Genomic DNA, 6053 nt, shown 5'->3' with positions numbered 1-6053 from the left:
CAAGCCCTACAAAATAAACGCCGCAACTTCCGGTTTCGTTTGAAAAAATAAAACCAAACCAAACCTGATTGACAGCAACCTTTACTTATCGGAAAGATGTTGAACCTTAGTAGTTACTGTAACTAACCATGTAAAATTTAAAAGTTAATTGTACCAAAACACGAATAAACGTTGTCCACTAATTAGGCACAACTTTAATCATAAACTTCATACTTCCTGTTAAGTTTTGCTTTCTTTCAGTGTTTTACAAATATTCTTTATGGTTGGTTTGACCTTTTAGATCTTTTTTTTTTACAAACGTACTTGAGTTTATTAAACACTGAAATGACGAAGGAACTTTTTATACCCTTTTTACAACTTAATTAGAATTCCTTTAAAAAAGAAAAAAAAAAACACTACATCTGACCAGTTGACAGATCATTTATGACCTACTCATGTATGTAACAAGACCCAAACTTTTTTATTCATCATCAGTTTTTAAAAGTTTTTTATTCTTTAGCCAATTTTGACGTTTGAAGGCTATCAGGTTCGGGGGTGGGGGGCTGGGGGGTTGATGGTTGAGGCTGGTGCCCATATCTGGCCTTATTCGTAACTCTGATTGAGGTGCCCCTGCTTAAACAGAGATGGCCTCACAAGAATAAACTGATTTTGAAAGCAGGTCTATTGATGGTAAAACAGCAGATCTGCATTGGATTGGTTATCAGAGACAGAAGTTTCAAGCAGATCTTGAGCAGTCCCTCCGCCCTCGCCTCTTTTTGGCTCAGTCAAAAGGGCAGATGGGATTGTTTACATGGTGCGCCAAAGAGCTCTTGGCGTAAAAGTATTGATTGCATCCTGAGAGGATCAGCCAGTTGCAAAATATCTTATGCAGAGCCGAAGAAAAGAGTGCAGACGTAATGTAATGACAAAACAAGCAGAAAGCAGCTCAATGAAAGGTCACTGAAGGACATATGTGAACCCCCAACAGATCCTTAGTAAGACTCTTGCCAGCTGATGAGTTACGCACTTTCTGATTGAACATCAATCAATCAAACGATCTGGCTTCAAGTTTGTGCATAACACACATTCAACACCAGATCCCTCCAGCTTTTCTTCAAAAGCCCTCTCATTTAAACTGAAAAACACAGAAACGAAACCAGGAGACTTGGGGGAGCATCAACGGAAAACTCCTCTCAGGTGTCTTCAGTGATGCTCAGCAGGGTTCACATCTCAACAAGCCAAAACGTACATGGTGTTTCCCTGAAACCCCTCCCATATTTTCTTGTTACTGTTTTTTTCAGCTTCATTTGGCAATAAATCTCTGGCGCAACGTGAGATCCCACAAACTTTGGAGTGGAATCTTACTCCACTTTTTACTGCGTGGCTTCACCCTGCCTTGGTCGAGTCTCAAAGCTCTTGTTGCGTCAAGGCCTCTCCACAGCATGACACTACTGTCGCTGTGTTTGATAGTAAGAAGGCTCTTATGAATGATGGTTGTTCCTTCAAAAATGAGTTCACCAAATCAAGTCTTTTTTTCCTTTTATTTCTCTTTAAAACGTGTGTTAAAAAACTTATTTTGTCCTATTAATGCACTTACAGCAACAACAAAAAGTTTCCCTTTACTTTTAACAGAGTTATGTAGCATGGATGCTATATAAAAAAGGAAACTCTTCATTTTCTGCCTCTAGGATCGATGTTCTTAATATAAAAAAGAAAAAAAAAAGTTGTCCTGACTAGATGAGAAGGTAGTTTTTCATGAATAATATATATTTATAAAGAGGATAAGCAATTCTCATGAAAGTTAAATCTGGAAATAAAATGCTCTCAGGGATTTTGGGAATGTTTGTCCTTCTGTTCAAACATTACTCAAAGGATAAAAAGATTTGCAAGGAAAGAAAAAATGATGCCCAGATTTTTTTTATGGCATATTCAAACAATATATTCTACAGTGACCTTAGAAAAACATATTTCATCAATATTTAAAGGCATAATTGGACACAGTGAACCACAGCAAACAACTTAGCAGTACTTTTCCAGTAGAAATGCTAACAGGAGTCATGTTTTGGGAGTTTAGGAGCATCGTAAAGGTACGATGAGGTCACAAAAAAAGACAACACCACGTATTGCAAGCTGATTAGAAATACCAGTTGGGACTTGGCAAGACTTGAAGTGTGTGTGTTTAGATGAGGCAGCTGGAAGTCATCCTATTTAGGTACCGAAGAACAAGACTTTTGCTGCGCTCTAACCCTTATTTGAAAGGAAATCCACACTTCAGCCGTTAACGGGCGGGGGGGACTTAAAGGTAACCAGAGAGACCAGCGGGGGGAAGAAACGGTTTGAGGTGTACGCCAGACACCCAGCCCTCCCTCATTAAGACGCGTGCAGGTCATTTCTGTTTCGGCTCTGGTCTCTTTACTCCCCCTTCGGTTTGCACGTGTGTGTGCAGAAGTGCTCCAGCAGGTGTAGGGGTGTGCATGGGGGCTGCAGAGTGTGACTCAAAGCCCTGGCAGCAGGCGCATAGCTGCACTGTTCACCGTACACACATCACGCTCGCAATGTCAATCAGTGTCAGGGCAAAGAAGAAATCCAGACTCCGAAAATCGAGTTAATTTTTGCAGCTTTGTTCTTTTTTTTTTTGTAGCTCTCCCCGTCTCATTGCTTCACAAGCCTTGGGTAAATGAGTTAGCTTTGACAGCTAGTTAGAGATCTAGGGAGAATATGCTGGAAAGTAGGAGTGTTTTTAAAATAAAGCAAAGCGAAGGGACTATTAACTTCCATGATTTATTTTTTTATCACTTCAGGCCTGTTGCTGAAGACTCCAAAATGCCAGTCATTCTGCAGTATTGTCAATCAGATCGTGGAAACTTTGGTAGTCACATGGTGTCCAACACTGATGGGAATGTGTTATCTAAATATCTTAAGATGCAGTCTTAAGTGACTTCTATGTCTTGCTTATCTGTTAAAATAAGGTTCATTTCTGATAAGCACTTTTAAGAGACAATAACTTTCCAAAATCAGATAGCAAAGTAATTCCCATCTAGCCCATCAACTTCACAACATCCCAGCCATTCAGCAATTTTAAAGAGATCTCCAGAGACAACTGTGATAGCTGCTGAAAACTTAGACACGAGTACAACTGTTATTGTAGGACTGAAGGCGAATTGGACTAAAGTTGGATTTTCTTCCTTTTTTTATGATGTCATTATTATTTCACTAAAACTCTTGGATGACAACAAAAGCTTTCCTCTGGTTTTAATCTTTCATAGTCTTACATCAGCTGTCAATGCGCTGCTTCAGCTTCAGGGTAAAATGTAAAGGAATACATGCATTTCTCATGTCTTCTTTTTGACCTGAAGGAAGGTCCTTGAAGGGTTTTACAGTCACGGGCCCATTCCTACATGGATGGTGGCTCCGCTGCCTAACACTGGCACCAGCCTGTAACCTCCAGGAGTAATGAGGGGTTCAGTGTCTTGCCCAAGGACACTTTGACACTTGGTTGGGCAAGGCAGGAACCTAACTAGCGATATTTCCATCTTGTTTTGTCCCACCAGGCTACGCAGTTATCATCATAAATATTTTAAAACAATGTAGAAACTACTATGTGGTTTTGGTAGTTTGCATCATGCAAAGTTCATGAACCAGGCTGATGCTGGAATACTCCTTCTTATGCTGACTAAAAACATACCGCATTGTAATGGTGCCACCTCCATGCCACAGGGTCACCTGGTAGCTTCAGTTTTTCTAGATGAAAGTAATGAGAGCTTAGAATGTCTTTAAAGTACCTTCTGTTGGTAACTCACTCTTGGTGTCTGTCTTTACACACATATCTAACACTTAATGGCCACTTGAAGAGGTGTGGACACAGGGGGTAAAGGAGGAGGAAGACTTAGGAAGAAATGCTTAGCGTTCATTATCAGGTGGATGGAGGGAGGAAAGGAGGTTGTTGAATCTGTTTCCTCATACCACCGAAACATGTCAGCAAAATTGGCAAAATGTAGCCTCATTTGACTCATTTTTTGACCCGATCTGTGCAGTACTCTGCCAACACGTGTGTTTTTAGGTTGCTTATCCAGCTGGCGATGTTGAGTCTCTGGTTACTCACATTATGAGCACTTTGGAGACTGCGGTTCAAAGGGCTAAAATCACATTTGTCAAGCAATCAGCATATGACATTGCAGCGTGTCCCCGTGGAGTTTGTATATGAACTCTCTTTGATCAAATGCATACTTAGGGTGCCAAATATTTGGAGTTGCATTTCTGACAGTTTTTACTGTGAGAACATCAGTACTCGTACATCCAGATCCTTTTTTTTTTATTGTGGATTGTTGATGGATTGTTTTTACTGTAGATTTTATGATGAGCTGGACTTATTGAGCTTCAGGTGTGCAAACATTGACTCTTGGCAGGACCATTTTCACGATCATCCTAAAACTGTTGCCGTTTCATTAAATTACTTTACACCCCGATTGTCCAGCAAACATGCCGCACGTCCTTTCTGTCCTCCATTCCTGCACATGAAGGGGGCTAATCGCCAGTTCGATCTCCTCCTTTTGACCTCTGACCCATCCAACACTAGAATAACAACCTCCATACCAGCCCCCCTACCCCTCAACGCTTTCCCCCCAATTAGAAGGGTGCTTTTCCCCTCACAGATGACAGATGGAGGGTCAGGGGGTTGTCAGACCCCCTTGCTAGTTTCTTCTCCTGCCTACTGAGGGACGAAACAGGAGGATGTCCTTGCCTCAGGGAGTGACAACGGAAAAGCTTTTGAGCTGGAAAGCGAGCTGACATAGATAAATGGCCGTCTGATCGCCGGGCACGAGAGCACGAGAGGGGAGTTTCAAAAAGAGCGAGCAGATGGAAAGTCCAACCTGTTGGAAGGATTAAGGCGGAAAGATTCAACGAGAGAATACTTAAAAGTGAAAGAGCGGAGATGAAAGAAAGTGAGTGAAACCTCCAAAGGCGATGCGGCTGCACCTCAGTGGAGAAGACAACAGCTGTGGAAAAGCAGACAGATTTTAGGGAGGAAGAGGTCAGACACAGAGATAACATGTAAATTGAGGGATTAAATGATCAAAGAAAAACAAATTAGGAGATAGCAGAGAGGAAGAAGACAGATAAGGCAGCGATCACCGTGCTAAAACACTGCAGTGAGCCTTTTTCTTGCGCAGCAATAAAAGCAGAGCTGCAGTCCAATGAATCAAGGCGTTGGGGGCTTTCCTCTCCCTCTGTTGTGTGTTATGTCCAGTGCTAATGGGCAGCAGATGTGGAGGTATTTCACAAGTGTGGCTTTGGAAAACATTCCCGCACATAAATCCAATTAGGTCGGACTCTGAACACAAGTTAGCTGGTGAGCTGGTCCAAGCAGGCCCGCCTGGACGCTTGAAAGTCACAGTTGATTTAAATAATCTAATTTCTCAAATCAGTTAGAGGAAGATGTAGACTTTATTATGCCGATTGAATTTAAGCAAACCAGTTGAATATTGTAGGATTTTTCAGCTATGTGGATTTGTCTGGTTACAAAGCTGCAGTGATTGATAAACTCTGACAGCTTGGTGTTTTGCTGTGAGCGTTTTTCTTTTTCCTAACAGCCAAAAATATATAAGCTAAACCACAGTGGAGAGAGGAGCTCCCACAAGAAATGGACAGAGATTATGCCTAATAGGAGTTTTAAAAGGAAAAACTGGACCGATGGACTCAGTGCCCAGCCAAAAAAGCTTCAGTTCGCCTGACTGGCTGCACAGGAATGAAACAGTGTAAACGGAATAACCAAGCATGAAGAGTACATCAAGGAAACAATCTCAAGGCAGCACAACTTCAGTACAATCCTGTGGGACTCATCTGACTAAACAGTCAGCTGCAATATATTTTCCTGATGGTACAAAGGGCTGTGAGGACACCTACATGGGAGCTGCAGTTTTAGAAAGATATCGATTTTAAGACTAGAAAACTGTGCAGTTTTCTTATTTTTGTTTTTCTGCATTTGTCACTTTTCAGAATGAAGCAGTCCCATTGGCATCTTTGATTTTTAAAAGCTCTAGGTTTCACTTGCAGACACACACATGTTGAATTGC

This window comes from Oryzias latipes, chromosome 23, assembly GCF_053564925.1.
Source record: "Oryzias latipes strain Hd-rR chromosome 23, Olatipes_Hd-rR_3.1".
Classification (NCBI taxonomy): Eukaryota; Metazoa; Chordata; class Actinopteri; order Beloniformes; family Adrianichthyidae; genus Oryzias; species Oryzias latipes.
This window is presented reverse-complemented; position numbering follows the sequence as displayed.